The following is a 26,387-nucleotide window of genomic DNA, read 5'->3' as shown; positions in this document are numbered from 1 at the left end:
GGTTACAAGGGCCCTCCTGAAAATGAATCTCACTACACAGCCTGCAGAGTGTAAACACTAACTTGGCTGCCTTTGTTCTGTAGGGCAAAGCTGGGAAGTGAAGCCCTCTGGCTTGGTAGACCGCGGCGCTTTTGAAAACGTGGAACAGCTTACATCTGTGGTCTGTTTTCTTATCATACGTGAAAACAGCTGGTCACATATCTGCCGCCTCACTCCCACCGCACAAGAACATCCCATCAGCTCAGTCTCCTCAGGTGCAGCTGTGTATCTGAGCCTCAGTGAAAAATGTGTCACAACAATGGTTCAGCAGTTTCCAGTGTTTGAAGAAGCTTTCTCATTTTTACTTCATTTCAAGCCAAACATATTCTTCCATAAACATTTTCCCAACACTTTCCTTATACTGTAGTTTCTTCATTCTGTTCACTGGTTGCATGCACGTACACTTAATAACAGATTTTCATCTGACAGATTACAGTCATATTCTGGATAAATAAGTCTTTCCTCTGCAGGTGATTAGTTAATTCAACTGCATTATACAACCACTGTCTCAAAGGGCTTTATACTGTAAGATAAAAACCTTAGAGATAGAGATAGATAGAGGCAACCCTTCCAGCCCCCCTGAAAAAAATCAGAAAACAGTCTTTGAGCAAAGTGTTGGCTAAAGTGGGAACACAAAAAACTCCCTTTCAGCAGGAAGAACCAGGCTCAGCCGTCGTTCTTCTACTCTGACTGTTGGGGATAAAGGGAGAAGTACAACAAACACAGAAAATAAAAAAGAGTAATCACTGAATGCAGAGTGCTGTATAAACACATAGTGAGTGAAATAATAAAAAAACCACTCATAGGAAGTCACCACCAGCCTGGGGCGTACTGAACTGTAACTAAGATTCAGGGTCCAGCCCCAAATATTTGCTTTATCAAAAAGGAAAGTTTTAATCCTAATCTTTAAAAAAAGAGGCTGTCTGTCTCCTCAATCCAAACTGTGAGCTGGTTCCAGGTAAACATCTGCAAATATCTACACACAGAGCCTCCAGGCTGGGACCTCCATGCCACCTAAGAGACATTAAATAGAGCCAGACTGGCGTGGATGTCACCTGGGAGAACAAGACCCACGTCCGGTGTTGAGGAAGCGCCAGGATACACTGATGAGACGTCGCCTCAACTTTTCCTTTCATTTAGTTTAAGGACAAAAGTCCACTTACTGCACACAACAGATGCTGCCCCCCCACACACACACACTTAAAACAAATCATATGCTTTAGCATCGTGTTATCATCCAAAGTGAATGTAATTCTTTTATTATTCAAACGTGGACTTAATTGTCTTTATAATTCTGACCACCACCAGTAGGCAACGGGTGAAGTGTCTTGCCCAAGGACACAACAACCGAGACTGCCCAAGCCGGGGCTCGAACCAGCAACCTTCCGATTACAAGGCGAACTCCCAACTCTTGAGCCACGATCGCCCCTTCTTGTTGAAGATAACACTTTAACACACAGATTTTTGAGGGCAAGAGTCAAGACCCTAACCAACCGTGCCCAAAACAGCCAATGAGCTGCAGAGACAGGATACAACTCACTGATCTTCAAGATAGTCAAAGCAAGAAATGAAGTTCTTTGACAAATAGCTTCCAAAGATGGTGGACCAGGAGACCAAGTGAGAACTAATGCAACATACCTGTTATTATCAAATGCCCAATGTCAGTGACAGTGACCGATATCTGACTGACTCTTTGTAGGCAAGACGCCGTTTTAACAGGACATGTAAGCAGCTTATGAGGGGGCTTATCTTTCGCCCATCTTATCCTTCACACTCAATGGAGAGGACCTTACGCTTCGTCCAGATGAACAGAATCAACTTTTTGAGGTTTCCTTACATGGATGTTTAGGTGTGCATCAATATGCTAAGGGAGTATCATTTTTAGAAAATGCAGTTTTCAAAGTGGGATTTAAGACGTATTTGAATTGCTATGATCCCAATCTTGTCATGATGATCCCACAGAGTTCTTGTGGTTTGTCTAGATTAACTTTGAAGGCCAGCTTGGGGGTGTGGACAGTGGACAGTGTTGGGGAGTAACGGAGTACATGTACCAGCGTTACATATTTAAAATACAAACTATGAGTAACTTTATTCCGTTACAGTTACCATTTAAAAAGGTGGTATTTAGAATACAGTTACTTTGTTGAAGTAAAGGGATTACACAGCATTTTTTTTCCTGTTTCATATGTTAGCCTATGCCCTCTCTATTTTGGTGATTCCACGCCGATGGAAACCCAAACAAAACACGCATTAGGAGGCTGTAATGTCTGTGTCTCAATCTCACGGCCCATGTCACCTCTACTTGCGGCCCGCATAATGACGTGAAGAAATATTTTTTACAAACTATTATTACAGGCAAAGCCTTAAAGAATGTAGCCTTATGGGTAGTGTAGTCCGTGATGCATGGAAAATGAACCGTTATGTGTCTGTGAGGGAGGGAGGGAGAAAAAGGAGAGTGGAAAAGTACGACCTGTCATCGAGCAGAAACGGGAGCTGGAAGCATGTAAATATAATAATAACCACTGCAGCCAAACAGAGAGCCTGACGAGCCCAGTTGTAAGTAAGCTATTAAGACTCGACTGTACGCTGTGTTCGTGTTTTCCTCTGAAACAATAAGCTCTGTTGCAGCAGCCTTTCAACGCCTCTCTCTGTCTCTCACTAGCAAAGTCGACCCAGACAACAAAGTAAAGCTAGTTTTCAGCTACGAGCCCGACACGAACCCGACATATTAGTCAGAGGTCCCTTTACTACGGTTCGGAGGCGCGGACCTGTTTTATATACGCGCAGAATAGTTTTCTATACGAGATCGCTGCAAAAAGTGCAGCCTTACCTAATGTCCACCTACTGTTAATCATTTATATTAAGATTTAAACATCTAGCTGGTGTTGGTATGGAGAGTAACCTTCAGTAATAGTAATAAATCACACAGCAGTAGTACATTCATGTAGTTGTAAAAAAGCATGATAATATATTAAGTAATCTAACATATTCAGAATACATCACTGTCATTGAGTAACGTAATGGAATACATTACAAAGTACATTTTGGGGCATGTGTTCTGTAATCTGTAGTGGAATACATTTTAAAATTAACCTTCCCAACATCGTTATTGGAGCGTGTCAGTTGGTAGGATGTTGTTCTCACTGTGTGGTGGAGGGATGGCCCCTAGCTTCAGTATGGTTGTAATTTCTTATTTGGTTCTGTTTTGTGTTGGGTTTTGTTCTTTTGTTGTAAGAAGGGTTACAACCTTACAAGGGTTATCTTTCTTTGTACTACACATGTGCTATTCTCCAGTCCCTATGTGTATGATTACTGGACCCACAGTCACACTTTCACCTGCATATGTTGCATTCATGACACCTATCAACCCCAACATGTTGAACTAAGTTTTAAAATGTATGTGAGGGATTTTAAAATTATATCAAAATTAAATGCATGTAAGGAACATCAACCATGTGTCCAAATGTCAAGAAATCTTGTGTTTTCTTAAAAAATGGGAAGTTACAGCAGGTGGGCTAGGTGTTTAAATTATTATTTTCTAATCATACAACACAAAGAAATAGGGGAGTTGCTTTTCTCCTATATCACTGATTGAATTCTAGATTGAAAGGTGACACTAACCATAGTTAACGTCACCAATCACATGTCACATGTCAGACACACTGAAACAGGGCATTGTTGGAATGCTACTACGCAACTAACCCTGGCGGAAGGGTTTAGATGAATAGGATGAGGGACCTATGGATTCTTCGATAGCCAACATCCACAATGACGGTGAAACAACTAGTAGCTCAGTGTTCCAACATTCGAAAGAAGGGACTGCTCTCACAGCTAGAGATTGACAAGGTACAACATACAGTAAATGCTACGGCAAGGGGGAGCCAGGACGCTAGGTCAGGGGGGGGGATATCATGACCCCCACCCGAGATTGGGTACATAGCCCCAAGTGGGATAGGAGAAGGATCGTTGAGTGTGAGAGGAACTGACCTGAAAGATAGGATCATGGCCAAGCTTGAAACCTGGACCCCCCGTAGCCGGTTACCAAGATTACGTGAAGTACCCTCTCTTTGTTATCATCTGACTACACTTCTTCAGTCCGAATGACATTCCGATATCATTGCTGTATATCGTGGTAGTGTGGATCAGTGAATCGATGTCTCGTTCACTCTTGGCATACAGCTTGATGTCATCCATGTACAGGAGGTGGCTGACAACTGCTCCGTTCCGTAGTCGGTATCCGTAGCCAGTCTTGTCAATGATGTCACTGAAGGGGTTCAGTCCTATGCAGAACAGCAGTGGGGACAGAGCATCTCCTTGGTAGATCCCGCACTTGATGGTGACTTGTGCTATGGGCTTGGAGTTGGCCTCCAGTGTTGTCCGCCATATACCCATTGAGTTCCTGATGAAGGCTCTTAGGGTCCCGTTGATCTTGTACAATTCTAGGCATTCCAGGATCCAGGTGTGGGGCATTCTCCTGCCTTCGATCTCTCTGGTGTACCTCTTCAAGCGGCTGGCCAAGGCTGTGAGTCATTGCTTGGCAGTTTCCAAGGCCTCAGGTATGGACAGCTTGCTGTACTTCTTAGACACCTTCTTCATCGCATATTCTGCAGCTCCCATAGTTGGCTAACCTCCCTCCGTGCTACCTTGATCTTAGCGTCTAGCCTCCTTCTCCATGGAGGGTATTGCTCCTTGTGGCTGATCAACTTGTAGCCAAGCATGTTGGTCTCGGTAATGGTGGCTGTAGGTATCGTCCATAGTGATGCATTAACATCATCTAGCAGACCTTCTGAGGGTACTTCACGTAGTCTTGGTAACCGGCTACGTGGAATCCAGGTTTCAAGTTTGGTCATGATCCTATCTTTCAGGTCAGTTCCTCTCACACTCAACAATCCTTCTTCTGTTGCACTTGGGGCTTAGTACCCAATCTCAGGTATTTTTATTCATATATATATATATAGTACAAGATAGGGCTGCTCGATTATGGCAAAAATGATAATTACGATTATTTTCACTAAAATTGAGATCTCGATTATTTGACGATATTTATTTAACCCTTTAAGACCTACTATAGAACCAAGTCCGCCAGAGCTTATATATATATATTTTTTTTTACATGCTGTAGTGCCATTTTTGGGAGCATTTCAAGTTGCAATACATCAATACAACTGTTATAGCCCATATTTTAATAATATGTATGCATTAAGTCCATAGTAACAACATTAATTGAAAAAAAGTGCAATAAACTACAAAAAAAATTGAAAATCGTTTTTGTTTTTTTAACATATATTTCTACTTGGGGAAATTTAAGAGGCTCAAAACTCAAAACTTTAAATACAAAAAAAGTTGCAAAAAATAGTTTACAACAACAGTAAATTTATTTTGAGTGTCTTCATAGTTTTATTTTGGAGATACAGCAATTTTTATATACTGCAGGAAAAACAAAAAACAATCCTATGATGCAAATTTGCAAAGAAAACAGCAGGTGCATCAAAATAAACTATTTCCAGCAGTGCAATTCGAGTTCTAAGCATCCCAGAAACTATTCAGAAAAGTATAGAGTCAAACATGACTTATAAAAACACCAGTATAGGCTTTTAAGGCCTACAGGTAAAAAAAAACTACAGTTTCCGCGAAAATGACGTCACTTCCGGTTTCGGACAGGAAATGGCGGACATGAGATAGTTCGCGTTGACTTCTTTTTCAATGTGGGAAGTGTTACGAACAGCTGATCGGATCGGCAAAGCGTGTTTCTGGAATATTATGTTTTTGTTCCTGCAAGCGCTTTTTATGCAATTTTTGCAAAGCTATATGTGGAAGAAAACCGTGACCGAGGACAAGCTGATGGCATAAGATGTAAGTACAACTCCTCTGGTTTTATATGCAAAAAAAAAATATTGCGCTAGCTTACGCGGTTCAGGTTCTACAAGGATTTAAAGGGTTAACAATAACAATGTATTGAATAGTGACTTTAAAAAATAATATAAAATAGTGTGCAAATACTGATAACAGTGCAAATGTTTGCAATATAAAAAATAAATGAAAAATGTAAACATCTATGTTTAGTGAACTGTGCAGTGTTGCTCTGTGGTGCAGCTATGACACCGTAGCAAAGTTTACACACTGTGTCTACTTGATCCACGTCTGACTCTGTGAACCATAATGTTTCCACACCACTGAAGTTTTTTTTTTACCTCTCTTTTCAACCAATGGCAGTCACTCTCCTCTCCAAATAACTTCTGCTGAGCTTTCCGAGCTTCCCTTGGGTCCTCTTAATTGTTGTGATGCGTGTTCGAAATGCAGAGAGGTGCGCTTGATTTGCCACACGGAGCAGCGCGAGAGTAAAGCACGAGGGAGGGGCTAATAATCGGCTCAGTCATTTTTAATGATCGTTGAAAGCCCAGATCGTAATCGTGATTAAAATTCGATTAATTGAGCAGCCCTAGTACAAGAACCCGTCACACACAGCATTGCCAGACAAGTGTCTGTTTATTTACAGCTCTTTTGATCAGTTTGGTTGTTACAGGTCTTTCAAAGGTTCACTGGTGCTACTGAAAGTCATGTTTCACTTTGTGCCTCTCTGTAGAGCTCCAGGGCACTGTTGTGTCTGTCTGTGTTTTTGCAAACTCTGCACAATAATATCTTATAATAATATAAGATTTTTTAAAAATTATTTAAAAAATTATTTAATATTTTATATTATTATAATGTTATTATAATAATATCTTATCCCTCTTTAAGTTTTCAGTTGCATCATTGTGATTTTTCAGAGAATACATGCGTTGTTATGGTTGCTATTGTAACCGACCCAGAGTTTGGGCCGGTAAAACAGATTAAATGTTCCTGCAAAACAGGGAAATGATGAGACAGAGACGACTGGTGAAGTTTCTCTTTGCCTCGCTTCTGCCATATTGGAGAGGAGGACCTATGACCTCGCTATTCTGTCTCACTGAGCAATGCGCCACCCGGAGGCTGGGGGGTGCAACTACCTCATTACACATAGTTCACTTCGGTGACAAATCTCTCTTTCTTTTAACAAGTACTACTTCTGATGGGATCACATATGCAGTTGGTTTAGAGTGGCCCACTGGACCTTTCTGAATTTTGTCTTCATGTCCTAAGAACTACATGCTACCCCCTTAATTTTCACTTAGCCCCACAAATTATACATCAAAACCTAGGCATTTTTGCTGGTTTTCAGAAAATGTCATTCTCAGTTTTTGTGGGAGTTACACAGTTTTGGCAAATCTCCTCAGAGCAACACAAAGTCTGAAAACTCTCCATAGAAACTCAGTGGAGACTTTGCTCGAAATCACCGCTGGAATTCTCTAATGAGACGCATTTTTGAATCGTCATATCTCTGTAACATAGCAAAGTGAAAACATGAGGCTTGTGCCAGTATATCTTCAGACACTTCCCGTTCACAATTCAAGAATTTTTTTATCTTTCCCTCTTTCTTTTCCCCAGTCAAATCTGGGGAAAAGAAAGAGCAAATTTAGCAAATGAAAATAAAATAAATTAAACAATAAAAGGTGAATCAAATAGACCATTACGGCAAGGCTGGGATGGTCCATTTGGTAAAGTAAATCCTTTGGGCATCTTTCTTCGCCTTTAGACAATAATTCTGATGGCAAAAGAGCCAAACGGGACAGGCAAAAAACCCCCAAAAAACAAAACATTTTTTATCACCTATTACCGTTCTGCCATGAGTTACGTTTGTTTGAGGGTAGGAAATCAGTACTTCTCTCAGATTTCTTAAAATTTCAAACTCTGAAAATTAAGCACTTTTTCTCTTGTTATATCTTTTTGATGGATTTCCACAGAGTCCTGAAAATTTCCTTAACTGTTCACCAAAGCCTGCTGTATCTTATGGTGAAAGAATGATATCGATGCTCCCTATAGATTTAGAGTTACAAGCCGTTATTTGAGAGCAAGTCAAGGCAGTTTTCACTTCACCTCTACTCAGTTATGGTACATTACAAGCCATATATCTTTATTAATTCATATTTTAATTATGATTTATCAACACTTGAAGATCCCCCCAACTCTTCTGAACAGAAGAGTCTAAGAATGACCGCTCTAGCCCGTACGGTTAGGATAATATGGCCTTTTGTTCCAGGGGAATCTACAAAAGAAGAAATACACTGCAGAAAGCCTGAGCCTGTCTGTGTCTGTGCGGCTGGCTTCAGCAGCTGCAGCCGTTTTGGTGGGAAAAAGTACACAGCCTCTCTGATTGGTGGATTGAAATTGAGCAGCTCCAGGCTGTTTGACTGGCATAGATACACACAGTCAATGCAGTCACTTTTCTTATCCCTCCTAATACAAGTGCATAAACCGATCTACGTTAGCTCTGGTAATTCTGATGATCTTTAAATAAATCTTTGTTAAATCTCTTTATTTGCTTTTTGGAGAAGTTAAATTACAAAAACCTCTTCAATCAAATTTGCTTTGGTGGACAGAAAACAACAGTTGTGGACTGCTTGGGGTTAACTTTCATAATGTGGGACTAGTATTTTCAAAAATGAAGTCAGTTCTTCTGACCAGGTTCAGACCAGGATGAACACAAGTATAATATTGAATCTGAAGTATGATCTTTCCACCCACTAGAGAACCGCTCCCAGCTGTGGGTTCACCTCCTCCTGCTGAACTCATAGAGCAGCACACAACCAGTCCAGGGACAGACTCTAATGTAGCATCACTTTCATCGGTCACTCCTGTGAGGCATGACAAACGTGGCCTCTCTAAATATGAGTAACTAAGAAAACATGTCAGTAGGCATCCTAGTAATTAATGACTTAATTATTTGGGGTATTATTGCTATAAAAATGATAATAATAGTATTATTATTATTATTATTATTGTGCTTTGGGCTTTAGGCTGCACTGATAACGCAGAGGTCTCTTCTTCCTCTGGGCTGTTTAAAGGGCCAGTTTATCCAAATGACCAAAGCTGTGTATATACCAGCTGCTGTCAGGCTTCAAATGTTTGCATTAGTCCATAGTCCACTGTTTTGTAAGCCATTGCTTTACTGCTTAAGTTCCCATCTACTGTAACAAAATGGAGATAAGCAGACACATAATATGAAAAGGCATGCTGTAGCTGACTTTGTCTTTTCTGATCCATCGGTTTGTGTGGCTCGTTTCACAGGAGTGACCTAACCCACACTTTATTTACTTATATGATAAATTAAGTTTAGTGCAATGTAGTGCAAAATACACAGTGTTTTCTTTTAATTTAACAACATGAAGCTGCATCAAGTTTCCATGGTGACTGCTCAAGGAATTCTGCATTCATAAATAAACATCAGACTGTCAAAAGAGCTCATCTGTGCGAGACCACCGAGCTGAGAGCATTTTCAGGTCCAGATCCCCCGTACGCCTTCGTTGGAGAGCAGTTAAAGTTTTTCTTCCTGACTGTGATTTGAAAACGTCAAAATGGAATCAAGTCAAGGAATCTATAAACCTATCAGGGTATGTGACCGTTTTAGTTTTTACTGCATTTCAATAATATGAAGAATTTGATGTAGTTTTAAAAGTTGACAAACTGAGAATCCTTTTAAGTAACAATGACTAAATTGCTATTTCTTTGACAGGTGTTGTTCAACACACCGATTTATGAAACAGCTCTAAAGATCTGCTGGCATCTTCCGGGCTACAGGACTCAGGTTAGACCCAGATTCATGCAAACCAAAGCTGACAGAAAATATCAGGTCATTTCTGAGGACCTGAGAGTGGTGATGATTAAATGTCTCCTTTCCTTTTAGATTGCGATTATGACGGAGTTTCTCAGACTTCAGCAGGAAGATCTAATTCCACCGAACCTCACTGCTGAAGATCTGAGAGATCTTTTGGTGGAGAAGAGCAGGGAGACACTCGGAGAGCAGTGTGACACCTGAAAGTCTGATTGTGATGACGTGTAAATGCTGAGAGAAAACCTCTGTATTTTTTTCTTTTGAAGGCTGTGGGAGTTTGAATTACAGGATTTTGAAGAAGAGGAAGCCAAACCTCTTCTAAGGCTGGTAAGACTAGAAAACTCACCAGACTTTGGAAATTTCTTTTTTTCATTATGTTCACAAAACCTTTAAACATAAGCGCACTGTAAATGTGTTTTCAGTTTCAGGTATGGGCGGTGAACGTCATCAATAAAATGAGGGACGTTGAATTTCAAACCAGAATGCTTCTTCAGTTCCCAGAGGCCGTACCTCCTAAATTTCAGTGAGTCACATGTAATATACAGTTATTAACCCTGTAAGACCCAACCTAGGGCTGTTCGATACAACGATATATATCAGATGACAATATAAAAAACATCTATCGTTTCATTTTACGCTATCGTTTGTTTCGTGGTGTCTCAAAATAAACTGTTTACAGCAATGTTTTTCATGTTCTGATGTCACTGTAGTTATTATTAATTTCTTAAAGTTCTCTCTTTCTCTTATATTTAATATAACCACACTACGGACGGACAAGCGCCTGTTTTTATGCGTTGTCATTAGCAACAACTACAGTAAAACCACGGCGTGTCCGCTTGTTTATTTTCCACATAAACCTTTCACAATAAAGCTCAAGATCCTGTTGAGACTTTTCAAAATAAACTGAATCACGTGAAAGATGCAGATTATTTACGGATGAGAAGTAAAAAAGAGCCGCCAGGTGCTAAAAAATAAACTTTAGACTCAAACGTTAGAACAGGCTTCTCCCCGCAGCACGCCGCGTAATAAATACTCACAAAGGAAACGGCGCCGTTACAACTTCTGTCTAAAAATGCATCGTTTCATGCATCGGTTAAAACACTCGACTCCAGCTACACGACGCGCAGCTGGAAACACTTCACGCAAGTCGAGCTGCCCGAGATTCACAGACTTTACAGAAAATGTTACATTTTTTGTGATTTATATCGTTATTGGACGATACATGTTTTATATCGGGAGATGAGATTTTGGTCATATCGCACAGCCCTAACACAACCCATCAAAAAATAGCCCGAAAATTCTGATTTTTTTGGAACTGAGATCTTTATTAACCCTTTAAACAAAAGCCACATATATATATACTTTTATTATGTATTTATTACATTTTTGTATCGAATTTGATACATTGGGTGTTTTTGGCAACTTTTTGTTAACAACAATGTCAACGTTAGACAAAAAAAAGAGTTTTGTCTGTAACATTTTGAAATTATGGCAAGTACTGATCATGTTGATGAGATAGAAGTCACAGAAACTCATGTATCAAGTATGATACAAAGGGCATTACAGGGTTAACAGTCCAGCTACAGTGTTTCAATATTTAAGTGATGCTTTGAATGTGTTTAAAAGATAACTCTTATAATGTTTTTCTACAGAGCACCTAAACTCCTGAGCGTGGTGAAGGATTACATTGAAATCCTAAAAGAGAAGCAGCAGGAACAGCATAACAGCAAACTGCTCACCGCGCAGGAGGTAGTGATCGAGGTAGTTCCCCGCGTTCTCCGGGGCTTCTGGGAGCTTCCTCCTCGTCCCCTCCTAAACATGGCCTCCCAGAGTCTAAGCATCCTCTCCTCGAGAGTCTAACGGTGATGGAAACACAGGCCATCTTCATCTGCTCCATCCGAGACAATATGGATGTAAACGTCACCGTCGTTTACATCCACCCCAAAGCGAATCCTAAGAATGCGACTGACACCATCTCCAATGCTATCCACTCTCTACAATCTCTCTCTCCTGAAGCCCCTAATATTGTTCTTGGGGACTTTAATCGCTGCGACTTGAAGAAAACACTGAGCAGTTTTTATCAGTATGTGCACTGTCCCACTCGCTTCAATAAGACTCTGGATTTATGTTATGGCTCCATAAAAGGTGCGTATACATCTGTGGCTGGCCCCGCCCTCGGATCCTCGGATCACAACACGGTGCATCTTCTGCCAGTCTATAAGACTGTACTGAGAAGAGAGAAAGTGAGGAAACACCGCATAAAGGTTTGGAGTGACGATGCCTCTTTAGCCCTGCAGGGCTGCTTTGACTGTACAGACTGGTCGGTGTTTACCGAATCATGTAGAGACATTAATGAACTCACTGACGTTGTCTGCGGATATATATCCTTTTGTAGAGACATGATTATTCCCTCAAAGGTTGTGAATTCTTTCCCTAATAACAAACCATGGTCCTCTAAAGTTCTTACGAGGCTGATTTACGAAAGGAATAAAGCTTTTACTGAAGGGAATACCTTGAAAGTCCGAGAAATTAGGAAGGAGATTAGATCAGAAATTAAAAAAGCTAAAATAAAATACAAGGATAAGGTAGAGGCGGAGATGGGTAGCAATAACTTAAGGGTGGCTTGGGCTGGCATGAAACACATGACTGGTCACTGTCTCAGTGACTGTAATAAAATAAGTCTCCCTGGTTTTAGTTCAGATTTTCAGTTAGCCAATGAGCTGAACAGATTTTATTCGAGATTTAATGAGAACTATATTCCAAGGAATACACTTGATTCCTTAATAGAGAGCACCAGAGGCCCCCCAGCTTTGTTCTTTGATAAAAGAAGGGTGGGAAATCTTTTTAAAATGAGTAAGACTAATAAAAGTCCAAGTAGAGAAGCTGATAGATCCACTACAATTTGCATACAGGCCTTGTAGAGGTGTTGATGATGCAGTGGTCACTCTGTTGAACTTCCTTTATCGCCATCTTGATGGCGCCAAAGCTCATGCTCGGCTTTTATTTATTGATTTTTCTTCTGCTTTTAATACTATCCAGCCACATCTTTTAGTGGACAAGCTTCTTAACCAATTTAAACTTAATTTTAATCTCGTTGGTTGGATCTTAGACTTCTTAACTGATAGATCACAGTGTGTGAGAATAAATGGCTGTTTTTCCAAACAGCTGAACTCTTCCACTGGCTCACCACAAGGTTGTTGTCTCTCTCCTCTTTTGTATATTTTGTACACTAATGACTGTCGCAGCACACAGGCCAATAGGCATTTCATCAAATACGCAGATGACACAGTCATTGTAAGCCTCCTTCATGGTGAAGAGGATTCCCATGGGCCTGTTGTGGAGGAGTTTGTTTCATGGTGTGATCAGTCCTTCTTAATGATTAACACCTTGAAAACCAAGGACATGGTTATAGATTTCAGGAAGTCATCCCCTCATCCTGCGCTTACAGTGGTAAATGGTGCAGCCATTGAAATGGTGGATAGTTACAAGTACTTGGGGGTTGTTCTTGATAAGACTCTGTCCTTTGAGTCACATCTTGCTGCTACAGTGAAAAAGGTTCAACAAAGACTTTTTAAGGAGGTTGAGAGGTTTTAATGTTTCATCTGAAATGATGACTCTCTTTTATAAAAGTTTTATTGAATCTGTTTTAACTTTCTGTATCATTGCTTGGTACGGTAGTATGTCCATGGATAATAAGACCAGACTTAACAATCTGGTTAAAGTGGCGGGCAAGATTTCAGGGAGGTCTCAGGTCCAGCTTGTGGACTTTTATAACAGGCAGGTGCTGAGGAAGGCAACTTCTGTCCTGTTGTGTTCAGATCATCCTCTCTTTAACGATTTTCAACTGCTTCCATCAGGTCGTCGTTATAAAATGACTGCAGTGAAGACAAAGCGACACAAATTGTCATTTGTACCTAGTGCTATTATCTTAATTAACAACACTAAATTGTAAGTGTTGTTGCCATTGCACATTGCACTTTTTTCGATGGAATATCTAGGTTGTTTTATCAGGCTTATATTATATTATAGTATTTTTTTAATGAGTGTACGTATGTGTTGGTTGTATGTTTGTTGTTTGTTTTGACATACTGCGAATCAATTTCCCATCAGGGACAATAAAGTTACCATTGACCATTGACCATATGGTCGACAGCATGCTGATGGAGATCAGGAAGAAATTTCCTCAAGAAATTCTGTCTATCAAAGTTGCAAACTTTGCGCCAGTGTTGCTGAAGACCATTGCTGATGTAGCACTGGTCCGGATATCTGAAATCTTTGAGCCCCCTTCGAGTCTTCCTGATGTGAAGAACACAAATGAAGAACGCTCCTCTGACGGTCTTTCAATGGCAAATGTTCCACCAGCTGAAGGATCTTTTTCAGAAAGTGTTCCAGAGCCTGACGTTCCCTGTGAGGAACTTCTTGCTGAAAGTTCATCTATTCTGAAGGCTGAAGACCTTACGAGTGAAGGACCTCTTTCAGAATGTGTGGCAGTGGCAGACGTTCCCTGTGAGGAACCCTTTGCCGAGTCCGAATCCAGTGTTAAAGGCGAAAATCATAAGATCAAAGGATCTCTTTCGAAAGTTCCTGATGATCCCTTTGAGGAACCTTTTCCTGAACCTGAATCCAGTATTAAGTGCAAAGACCTTCAGATCAATAAGAAGAAGAAGAAAAAGGGCTTCTTCAAAAGACTGAGAAGTCTGTTCTGCTGCAGCCCAAAAGACACTGACTTACATTGAAACTGAAATTGTCACCGTACTGGGTCTGCAACCCAGTCTTGGTGTTGCAGTAACTGTAAATATGTAAATATGTTCCTTGATGATTGTTGTTCATGTTTTGGGGTTTTCTTTAGTTTTCAGTGGGGCAGGTGTTTTTTCCCCTTCATGTTCTTTACTTAATTCTTGTTCATAATTCCTGATTTGTTTTTCTAGTTCTTGTTTCTTAGTTTCTTGAGTCCAGTTGAGTTTCTAATGAAACGTTTATCTCTAATGAAAACGTTTTTCCAGCAATAAAAACTGCCGATTTAAGTTTCATTCCACGTAAGAGTCCTGTGTTTGGATCCTACAACCTGCCTGTCACAGCACACCATAGCAGAAATCAAATTGTATAAACTCATTCATATTTCTACACGAGTCTCCAGCTATATTAAAGATTTTTTTATTTCAAACATTTGTAAGAATCTCTTATGGTTCTCAAAATACTTCCTAACTAACACTTACTAAGTCCAGTAAGTGTAGTCCAGCAACATAATTGATGGTATTATTTTTAATACAATTTGAACTTATTCTGTTAACATATGAACAACAGCAACAAACTGGTATATAAAATGCATTTCCTGTAGAAAATGCAGTGTGAATCCTAATAGCCGAATAGTTTGAGTTGAATTTTTATAATTGCTGAAATCTTTGGAGAAAAACATGTTTAATGGGCTGAAATACACCGAAACATTCACCTGACAGCCAAAGCGCAGAACTGAAATTCACACAGAAGAACCTGGAAACTAGCTGAACAGCTTGAAAACATACATAAGACAAACTGTCTAATTGCAAAAGAAATTTTAGAGCTAGAACACATCTGAATGAATACTGCTCATATTCTTTAAACCACTGGGAGAGTGGAATTATGTATTTTAAATGTATAAATTCAAGAATCTCAAATGAAAAAAAACTGAATATTTTCAGAATACCTGCTGTCTATGTGTGTCTGTGTGTCTGTGTGTGTGAGAGACCCAATTTGTATTGTTTGGGGGCAGCATTTCATCGGTGGATTCAAATGGAGCAGATTCAGACTGACTGGCATAGAAACACACAGGACACTCCATACTCTGTGTGTGTCTCTGTGTGTGTCTCTGTGTGCCCTTGTGTGTGTCTGTTTCTATGTCTGTGTTTATGTTTGCATCCATGTTTGTAAACATTGTTAGGCGTGTCATTTTTGCCTTACCCTTGTGTATCTGTCATTTGTTCGAGGGGAATCCTCTATGAGTACGGAGGACCACAAGAGCCACGCCGCATCGAAATAAAGCATTCTGTGCTTAAATAATGAATTGTAGAATAAAATCTGCATTTGTAAATTCATTTTTGAATTCCAATTTAATAAACTGATTTTCAAAATGCTTTTTAAAATATCGATTCCACTCCTCATTTCAAAATCCATTTCCCAAATATCGATTCCACTCCTCATTTCAAAATCCATTTCCCTTTCCTGTTCGCTCAGGGATTAACTTTTGGATTAGCTGTTGTATTAACAACTTCATTTTAAAAATCCTGCTGCTATTCAAATTAGCCACACCGTGGGATGTAAGGAGCTCTCTGATTGGTTGGACAGACACAGGCTGTCTGCCTGGATTTTTCTAGCTCATAGCTTCGCCCTGCTACGAAGTAGTGATGTGAAACGGCTCTTAGAGTACAAGTACAAAGCACCCCTCCGACAGCCAAACCCATCTGTTCTCTGATTGGATTGTTACATTTGTGATTGACATGACATTGACCAATCAGATGAAAGGAAGAAAAATAGGGTCAAAATTCGTACTTGTAACTTGCAGGGTTTTTTTTGGCTAAGTCCGCACACAAATCTTTTTTACGCACACACAAATTCTTTTTACACATACAAATCCTGAGTTACAAGTACAAAATATTTATGACCACATTTTGAGCCCATAGAGGCGTAGTTACACTGGCAGTAGCACAGGAACAGAGCGGGAGGGAGAGAGAGAGCCAGGGACAACAACGTCACATTAGAAAGGTATAGTAATCATCCACAACTATTTTCAGTTGCAGATGATAAAGGATTCAGAAAGTTTATCCATGCAGGCCCATATGACAAAGAATATGCATTTCTTTTTGTTTTCATATTATAATTTATATTTAATTGTGTTGTGGTTTGCAGCGTTTTGTGTTGTTTCAGTTTAAATATGTTTAAAAGGAAAATGCTGAAAATTTAAATAGTTAAAAGTTGAAATGTGAATAGTCGGTTTTTGTATTATATGATTTATTTATTACATTTTATGTGGAGTGAATAAATAAAAGTATATTTACGGTGGCCCCTAGAGACAAAACACGTAAAAACTCCAAAACACGTACAAAACACAACAGGAGTGCTCCAGGATGCTAGGGGGCAGTGTTGAGCTTTTGTTCCCTCGTGGCTACACAAGCCAGGAAGACACTGGATTTGGTGTGTGGTAGTAACAGGTACATGAACTTTTTTTTAAAATTATTTGAATATATATGAATGCCTGTGTATAAATACACAAACAATACACATATGCTTTCAATTGTGTAATTTAAGTGATCTAGGTAGCTCTGTTTCGAAGTTCAGTTAACTCTAGGAATGTGTTTTGGAGTTTGTATGTGCTTTGTCTCTAGGGGCCACCGCATATATTTATATATAAACATATCAGAATCAGAATACTTTATTAATCCCGAAGGAAATTAGGGTTACAGCAGGCAGCACGCTAATGGCGCATGCGCACTTACAAAGGAACCTTCTGACCAACTTTACACAAACATCACATTGGGGAGACATGTCAGAAAGGTAGGCTGATAGGAAAAAACAATGAAAATACATAACATGAGGTAAGAGGAGGAGAAAAAAACTCCACTCAGACTGAGCTCCTAGTGGGAGAACAGTTTGATAACAGAAAAAACACCTCAGCACAAAAAGCACATGACTATCAATACACCATAGCAGTGTTGCCAACTTAGCGACTTTGTCACTATATTTAGTGAGTTTTCAGACCCCTTAGCGACTTTTTTTCTAAAAAAAGTCGCTAAAAAAAGACGTGAAAGCGCGTATCGCTTTTACTCTCAACAAGCAGCTGGTGCTGTAACGCAGTCAGTTCTTTTACTCTTTTACCGTTATGCTGTTTTGTGGATCACAAGGTTTAAAACTACTTATAAACACACACACACAAAGTAACTCCACCAGAGCGCCTATTTTGGGTCACTTTTGCCGGTCCAAGCCCGGGTAAAGGAGCAGGGTTGGAATTGTGACATAAAAAAAAACAATAATTGCTAAAAGAAATTTAATTTGTAGTTCTAAATAAACTCTAAATGCATTTAGGACGTTTTTTACTCACTTTATGTCTCTTCCACGATGTTATTTCTCTCTCCAACAACGTAGGTTACAATTAGATTAGCATGACCAATTATGCAAATAAGGCGACTTCTAGCGACTTTTAGGACAACCAATAGCGATTTTCCTTACTGAGGAGTTGGCAACACTGCACCATAGAACAGGGGTGTCAAACTCAAATACACAGTGGGCCAAAACTCAAAACTGGAACAAAGTCGCGGGCTAACGTTAATATTTATTGAAATATATTTAATCCTCCAGATATAAGAATGAATCTTTTCTTATGGACTCAAACACGTTTTGCTGAAAAACTGAATATGGAACAAGCAAAGCTTAATACTAAACAATATATATATTAGCTGTATAATACCAGTAGGCCAGCTCTAATAGTAATTTGGTATGGCTTCGCGGGCCAAATGTACTCCTACACAGCACCCATGCTATCTTGCATAGATGGAGAGCGCTTTAGGTTGAAGTTGTAAAATGTTGCTTTTTTTGTTTCTTTTTACACATACAAATCCTGATTTACAAGTACAAAATATTTATGACCACAAGAAACAAAAAAAGCAACATTTTACAACTTCAACCTAAAACACTCTCCATCTATGCAAGATAGCATGGGTGCTGTGTAGGAGTACATTTGGCCAAAAAAAAGCAACATTGTACAACATTTTACAGCTGTGTAGGAGTAAAGTCAGTTTCAGTCACTCCAAATTTGGCCCGCAGGCCAGAGTTTGACACCTATGCCATAGAAACACAAGACAAGCAACAGGGGCGGGTAAAGGGTAAGAGAGAGCCGGTGTAGACAGCGCATCCGGTCCTGCAGCATCTTCAGTCGACCGCCATCTTCCCCGGGAGGGCACAAGCATCGTTTGGAAAGGGAGGGGGGATCAGTGTGTGCATATCAGTGTATGTGTGTGTGTGTCCTTCGCCCCGCCAGGCTAAGTAAACAGTCTTCCAGCCAACCCAGGTGACCTTGCATGGAATGGGAAGGAACAGACTAAACACAGTCGTTATCAGGGTGTTTTGTTCAGCTCCTGCCTTGAGGCCGCAGCTGGAGCCGAAGGGGTCTCCGCATGAAGTGATGATGGTTTTTATTTAAGTGCGAACAGCTCATATGAATTTCCAAGCTGTTCTAACAGTCCAACACTGGTCTCTCTATCTCCCGTTGGAGAGCCGTGAGGCTTTCTATGATGTTATCCAAACTTACGTTCTGTGATGTTGTCATTCTTTTTGCCCAAAGAGCAAGTTTTGAGAACTATATATAAATAAAACCACTTCTTTTTTTTTTACATTAGTAATTCCTTTTGTGCATAATTTTATATTATTGTTAATAATAAATTAATTAAAGCAACAAAACAACCTGAAGAGCCGGTTCGGAGCCGAAAGAGCCGGTTCTCTAAAAAGAGCCGGAAATCCCATCACTACTATTGACCAACTTCTTTTTCGATAGATTATCTATAAATACCGTATTTCCCGGACTACAAAGCGCACCTAAATATTAGCCGCACAAGCTAAAATCAGGGGAAAATCCTGTTTTGTACATACATTAGCCGCACCTGACCAAAAGCCGCAGGTGTTTCAATGTTGACTTATCATATGTAAGAGAATATGCACAAAGGGAATTGTCAGGAAAGAGATGGCTGTTTGGAGACATCACTTTTATTAATGTTTTGAAAAACAAGTTATGGGTACATATTTGCACATGTAGTACATAACAGTAGCCTACAGCACACCAGAAAAATAGATTCGGACTACCTTTTAGGCTCAGGTGCAGTGACACAGCTTTAACAAGAAGAAAAGTCAGTCATTCACCATCTTTCTCTTCTTCCTGCGCACTGAAACCACCAAAGTCCTCTTCTCCAGTGTCGGATACAAACAGGCTCAGGATGGCTTCGTCATCCACTCTTCTTCTCTCCTTCGTTGTCACTTTCAAAACCAAAGAAATCCTCATTGTCAGTGTCAGAGTCGAACACCCTCAGAAGGGCCGTGGCGGTGTCCTCCTCTCCATCATGCAGCAGTCCAGCCCTTCAAAATCCGTTGGTGATCGTGGATGTTTTCACACTTTTCCACGCTGTCAGAATCCACCGGTGGAGTTGGGCATAACTTGCTTTTTGGGCATAACTTGCAAGTTTATCGCCGCTCATCATCCACGACTCCCGCTGAACGCGTACCGCTACTTTGAAGTTTGTTTTTCGCGCTACTTCGTACGGCACTACGTTGCCTGGCGGACGGACATGTGACTAACATACCACTCTTGAACCCCGATCCTTCCGCCAGGCAACGTAGTGCCGTACAACAGCGGAACACACAAAACAAATCGTCTTACGATATGACAAAAATCACGGACAATCCATAGAAAAGCCGCACCTGACTAAAAGCCGCAGGGTTCAAAGCTTGTGCAAAAAGTAGCGGCTTATAGCCCGACATTTACGGTACTCATAAATACCTTAATAAGCTTATTTAAGAAGTTACAAACCATTTGCTACTTGTTAGCAAAGTATTTTGAGTGAACTCATCTAAAGTGGGAACCATATATACCTTACAACCTATTTATAGATGTGAAAGTTTCTAAAATGCAGTGTAACAAAAAACAACACACAGGGTAGATCCAGAACGCACTGTATTTTTAAGATGCCAGTCACAAAAACATCAGAACAATGCTTACAGATTGGACACACAACTGTTGATACAAAAATAAAAACAGTGTCATAAACTATCAGCCAATATTTGAAGTAATACAGAACACGGCTGGATGCAAACCTGTAGCTCTTTACATGAAGTGTATCACATGTGTGATCATTAAAGTAAAACTGCAGAATTTATAACAATAAAATAATAATAAAACATATAAAAAACAAAAATCAAGTGTGTCATTTTTTCTTTTTACAAACAATTGACCAATCAACTGGAATATATAACTTGTCTTTTTTTTGTTAACAGGTGTTAACAATGGTGGACTCTCACCACGTTTCACTATGTAAAACAACAAAAATCTAATCTTTCTTTGTTTTAAGAAGCAACTTCCCTGAAGACTTGAATGCTTTGAATTTTTCCTCTGTTTCTGGATCTGCACTGCTTGCTGCAGCATGCTGTGTAGCAAACAATGAACGTTTCTGTCCCTGCTTGTTTTTTTTTCTAATGCTTTAAACCTCTCAGGTGCAACAATGAATAGCTCAGCAATTGGAGCAGTTGCCACAATCGTGTCCCGGTCCACTCCCAGACGTTTAAAGGCAGCAGACATGGTGCCTCCTCTTTTGAACTAGTGATGGGATTTCCGGCTCTTTTTAGAGATCCGGCTCTTTCGGTTCGGCTCACTAAAAAGAGCCGGCTCTTTCGGCTCCGAACCGGCTCTTCAGGTTGTTTTGTTGCTTTAATTAATTTATTATTAACAATAATATAAATTATGCACAAAAGGAATTACTAACATAAAAACAAGTGGTTTTATTTATATATGTTTATATGTGTTTATATATAAATATAAACTCCAAAACACATTTCTAGCATGAACTGAACTTCCAAAGCAGAGCTACTAGATCACTTAAATTACACAATTGAAAGCATGTGTGTATTGTTTGTGTATTTATACACAGGCACTCATATATATATTCAAATAATTTAAAAAAAAGTTCATTTACCTGTTATTACCACACACCAAATCCGGTCGTTGGTACTTGCTGGCTTGTGTAGCCACAAGATAACAAAGGCTCAACACTGCGCCCAGCATCCTGGAGCACTTCTGTTGTCTTTTGTACGTGTTTTGAGTTTTTATGTGCTTCTGAGTTTTTATATGCTTCTGAGTTTTTACGTGCTTCGGAGTTTGTACGTGTTTTTACGTGTTTTGGAGTTTGTACGTGTTTTTACGTGTTTTGGAGTTTGTACATGCTTCAGAGTTCGTACGTGATTTGAAGTTTGTATGTGCTTTGTCTCTAGGGGCCACCGTAAATATACTTTTATTTATTCACTCCACATAAAATGTAATAAATAAATCATATAATACAAAAATCAACTATTCACATTTCAAGTTTTAACTATTTAAATTTTCAGCTTTTTCCTTTCACAAATTTAAAGTGAAAAGAACACAAAACACTGCAAACCACAACACAATTAAATATAAATTATAATATGAAAACTAAAAGAACATGCACATTCTCTGTCATATGGACCTGCATGAATAAACTTTCTCAATCCTTTATCATCTGCAACCGAAAATAGTTGTGGATGATTACTATACCTTTCTAATGTTGTTGTCCCTGCCTCTCTCTCTCTCTCTCTCTGGCTCTGTTCCTGTGCTACTGAGTGTAACTACCGCCCCTCCCCCCTCTGCCCAGCGTAAAGCACAAGGCTCGCGTGCAGAGTGAAGCGGAAAAAAAGTGCGAGAGAGAGAGAGAGAAAGAAAAAAAACCCCCCCCCACGTGACGGCTCGCGTCGTTCACGTCAAAGAGCCGGCTCTAAGAGCCATTTCGTTCGCGAACGACCCATCACTATTTTGAACAGCCTTAAAATCTTGTTATACCGGGTGACCACGTGCTTAGGATTCTGGACTGCAATTGAGAGAACATAATCATTGATGTAATGTTATAGTGTAGTTACGTAACACACCGCATGCAAAATCAAACTGTTGAGTTAATCACTTTACCATTTGTTCTTGGTTTTTGGTCATGTTTTTTGACTTCTTGTGCTTTTTTGCTTTGCCCCTCTTCCTCTTCTTCCTGTCTTTATCTGATGAAGTTGTGCCCATGGAGGAGTCAGAACTCTCATCAAAAGACCCATCAGAGGGAAGTGAAGATATGCTCAACACCCCACTGGAATCCTGGTCAAAACTTGTGGGTTCCTTTGAGAGAGCTGGTAAAACAGTTAAAAAGACAACACAGACAAAATTACTCAACAGAATGCTTATGTAAGTGCTCAAGCAGAGGAAGTATATGACAAGCTAAGTAATGTTTTTAAGAGTGGACTTACATGCTGCTAATTGCTCCTTTAGATAGTCTCTTTCTTTGACGAGCTCATCAATCTTATCCTTTTGCCACGCTAGCCTCATCTTACAACTCTTGTGATTTTCTGTCTGCCAGCTGTGCAACAGTCACACCCAGAGAAAATTAAAAACAAAATGAGACTTGGCTATAAATAAAATTAATAAAACAAATACAATAATAATACTAATGTACACTTTGTAGAATTTAAATAACAGTAAAACCATTACACTGATTGATAAATAGCCTACAATGGTGGCATTACAAACTATATTTAGTTATGTATTTAGAAACTGCCCTATTTGACTATAATTATATATTAACGTATTTCAAACATAGTGCATTAGATTGTACAATGTAGAGCATTTATTGTGAATTTATATAGACATGCTGCAAAATAGCTGGAGAAGGACTGACAAACTAAATTACAGAAAGCACAATTATAAGTTACAGCCCAGAGTAACACCAAAGGCGATAATAATCATTTAATTCTTGAGCCAAGCCACAAGGAATGACTAATAAAATAAACTGAACAGTGTTTTTACTGATATCTAAAGCTTAAATGTAACCAAAAGCTAAGCTAAGCTAATCACCTATTAGCAGCTAGCGAAAAGCTAGCTGCTAATAAGCGGAGGGGGTTAGCAATGAAATAAGCTAATACAATGAGGTTAAAAAACAATCCGATCGTTCAGTCTGACGTCACTAGCCATGTCTGGGCCTAAACTCTGCTGCAGGTCCATATATCAAATGATCACTGTGGCATCACTGAGAGTTAAAACACTGTCTTAAGTCTTTCATCTTTAATAAAATGATCAGCGTTCTGCTCTACCAGGTGTAACAATTGAGTTTAACATCCAGGCATCCATGAAAACGGAATTTATGACATTTAACAGAGTTAGAAGTTAGCAGGAAGTTAGCTCGCTAGCTTCCATCTAAATACAATATAGCATGTCCTGACTGCGGGATTTTGGAAACAAATTAAAACGTACAGCTTTCTTATCACTTCCAACATAAATGAAGACAGAAAACTAAACAGCAGTGACGTTTGTAGGGTTATTGAAGTTTGGCTAGCTGGTATATAAAGATGTGCTACGTGACTGCTAGCGACACAGCTATGTTAGCATAATATAAACAAGCTAACTTTTTTCCACTCAATAATAGTGATGGGATTTCCGGCTCATTTTAGAGATTCGGCTCACTAAAAAGAGCCGGCTCTTTCGGCTCCGAACCGACTCTTCAGGTTGTTTTGTTGCTTTAATTAATTTATTATTAACAATAATATAAAATTATGCACAAAAGGAATTACTAACGTAAAAAAAAGTGGTTTTATTTATATATGTTTATATATAAATATATGCGGTGGCCCCTAGAGACAAAACACGTACAAACTCCAAAACACATTTCTAGCATGAACTGAACTTCCAAAGCAGAGCTACTAGATCACTTAAATTACACAATTGAAAGCATGTGTGTATTGTTTGTGTATTTATACACAGGCACTCATATATATTCAAATAATTTAAAAAAAAGTTCATGTAGCTGTTACTACCACACACCAAATCCGGTCGTTGGTACTTGCTGGCTTGTGTAACCACAAGATAACGAAAGCTCAACACTGCGCCCAGCATCCTGGAGCACTTCTGCTGTCTTTTGTACATGTTTTGAGTTTTTACGTGCTTCTGAGTTTTTACGTGTTTTGGAGTTTGTACGTGTTTTGGAGTTTGTACGTGTTTTTACGTGTTTTGGAGTTTATACATGCTCCAGAGTTTGTACGTGATTTGAAGTTTGTATGTGCTTTGTCTGTAGGGGCCACCGTAAATATACTTTTATTCATTCACTCCACATAAAATGTAATAAATAAATCATCCATCCATCCATCTTCATCCGCTTTATCCGAGGCCGGGTCGCGGGGGCAGCAGCCTAAGCAGATAAATCATATAATACAAAAACCAACTATTCACATTTCAATTTTTAACTATTTAAATTTTCAGCTTTTTCCTTTCACATATTTAAAGTGAAACAACACAAAACTCTGCAAACCACAACACAATTAAATATAAATTAAAATATGAAAACAAAAAGAAGTTGCATATTCTCTGTCATATGGGCCCGCATGAATAAACTTTCTGAATCCTTTATCATCTGCAACTGAAAATAGTTGTGGATGATTACTATACCTTCCTAATGTGACATTGTTGTCCCTGGCTCTCTCTCTCCCTCCCGCTCTGTTCCTGTGCTACTGAGTGTAACTATCGCCCCTCCCCCCTCTGCCCAGCACAAGGCTGGCATGCTGAGTGAAGCGGGGAAAAAAGTGTGAGAGAGAGGGTGAGAGAAAGAGTAAGTAAGAACAACAACTTACTTCTTTTAGTAAGATGCACTGTTGGGTTTTACAGTGTACAGAAAAAAAAATAACGAAATAGATTTAAATTACTCTTCGTAAGGATGTTTTTTTTTCTCTGAAGATTTTCTCAGGGTCTGCGATTACGTCAAATCGACATGATAGATGACACCATTGCAGGCAGCACAACAAGACTTAGTAAAATGCCCAGAAAAATAAGGAGGGTATGTGTGGCTGCAGTTCAAAGATTGAGACGTCATACAGGTCAGCAGATTGGTGGCCGAAGGGAGTTTGTTGTGATTGATGAGAGTCGCTTTCGTCACAAACGAAAGGTAAGTTTTTGTGACTGTAATTTTATATTACATCTATATATTTATCAAGCTTTCATAGTATCTTTTAGTCATTTGTGTTCATTTTTTTGTTTCGGCATCAGTAGGGGAGAGGAAGAATGGCTGGGGGATGGAAAAGAAGAAAGTGGGTCTTTGGAATGCTGGGCATGAAACATCGAGAGAAAGCAAGACCTATCTTGCGACTTTTGGAGAAAAGACCTCGAAGACATCTTGTTCCTGTGATTACCCTTCATGTCCGGATTTGTTCCTCAGTGATAAGTGATGAATGGCGGGCCTATCGTGTATTCCCAAATTTAGGCTATGAACACCATACTGTTAACCACAGCAGGTGGTATGTTGACCCTCGTACAGGTGCCCATACCCAACATCTGGAGAGAGCCTGGAGGTCTTACAGGAGCAAATCTGGAGACTCGGGGGTAACAGATAGACTACTGTCAGAACACCTCACAGTTATTGAGTGGAACGAGTGGCTCGCAAAAAAGCACAAAAATGGTACATTTTGATATATGACATTTCCAAAAAATACAGATAATTATAAAAGTTAACGTTGCTACTGCTATTTTTTGCACCTTTTTGAAAATGTTATTTGAACACTTCATGTAAAGAGCTACAGGTTTGCATCCAGCCGTGTTCTGTATTACTTCAAATATTGGCTGATAGTTTATGACACTGTTTTTATTTTTGTATCAACAGTTGTGTGTCCAATCTGTAAGCATTGTTCTGATGTTTTTGTGACTGGCATCTTAAAAATACAGTGCGTTCTGGATCTACCCTGTGTGTTGTTTTTTGTTACACTGTATTTTAGAAACTTTCACATCTATAAATAGGTTGTAAGGTATATATGGTCCCCACTTTAGATGAGCTCACTCAAGATACTTTACTAACAAGTAGCAAATGGTTTGTAACTTCCTAAATAAGTTTATTAAGGTATT

The 26,387-nt window shown here is 39.4% G+C and overlaps 2 pseudogenes; one reads left to right on the top strand and one right to left on the bottom strand.

The window, feature by feature from the left end:
* Positions 1 to 20,790: 20,790 nt before the first annotated feature.
* LOC146615558 (coiled-coil domain-containing protein 106-like) lies at positions 20,791 to 23,029 on the bottom strand (annotated as a pseudogene).
* A 2,180-nt stretch (positions 23,030 to 25,209) lies between these two features.
* Positions 25,210 to 25,958, top strand: LOC146615557 (uncharacterized; annotated as a pseudogene).
* The last annotated feature ends 429 nt before the right edge of the window (positions 25,959 to 26,387 follow it).

The sequence above is a fragment of the Diplotaxodon limnothrissa genome, linkage group LG16, assembly GCF_057381915.1.
Source record: "Diplotaxodon limnothrissa isolate DT_005_m linkage group LG16, D_limnothrissa_male_GT1.1, whole genome shotgun sequence".
NCBI lineage: Eukaryota > Metazoa > Chordata > Actinopteri > Cichliformes > Cichlidae > Diplotaxodon > Diplotaxodon limnothrissa.
The sequence above is the reverse complement of the archived record's forward strand: the minus strand, read 5'-3'. Positions and strand labels throughout refer to the sequence as shown.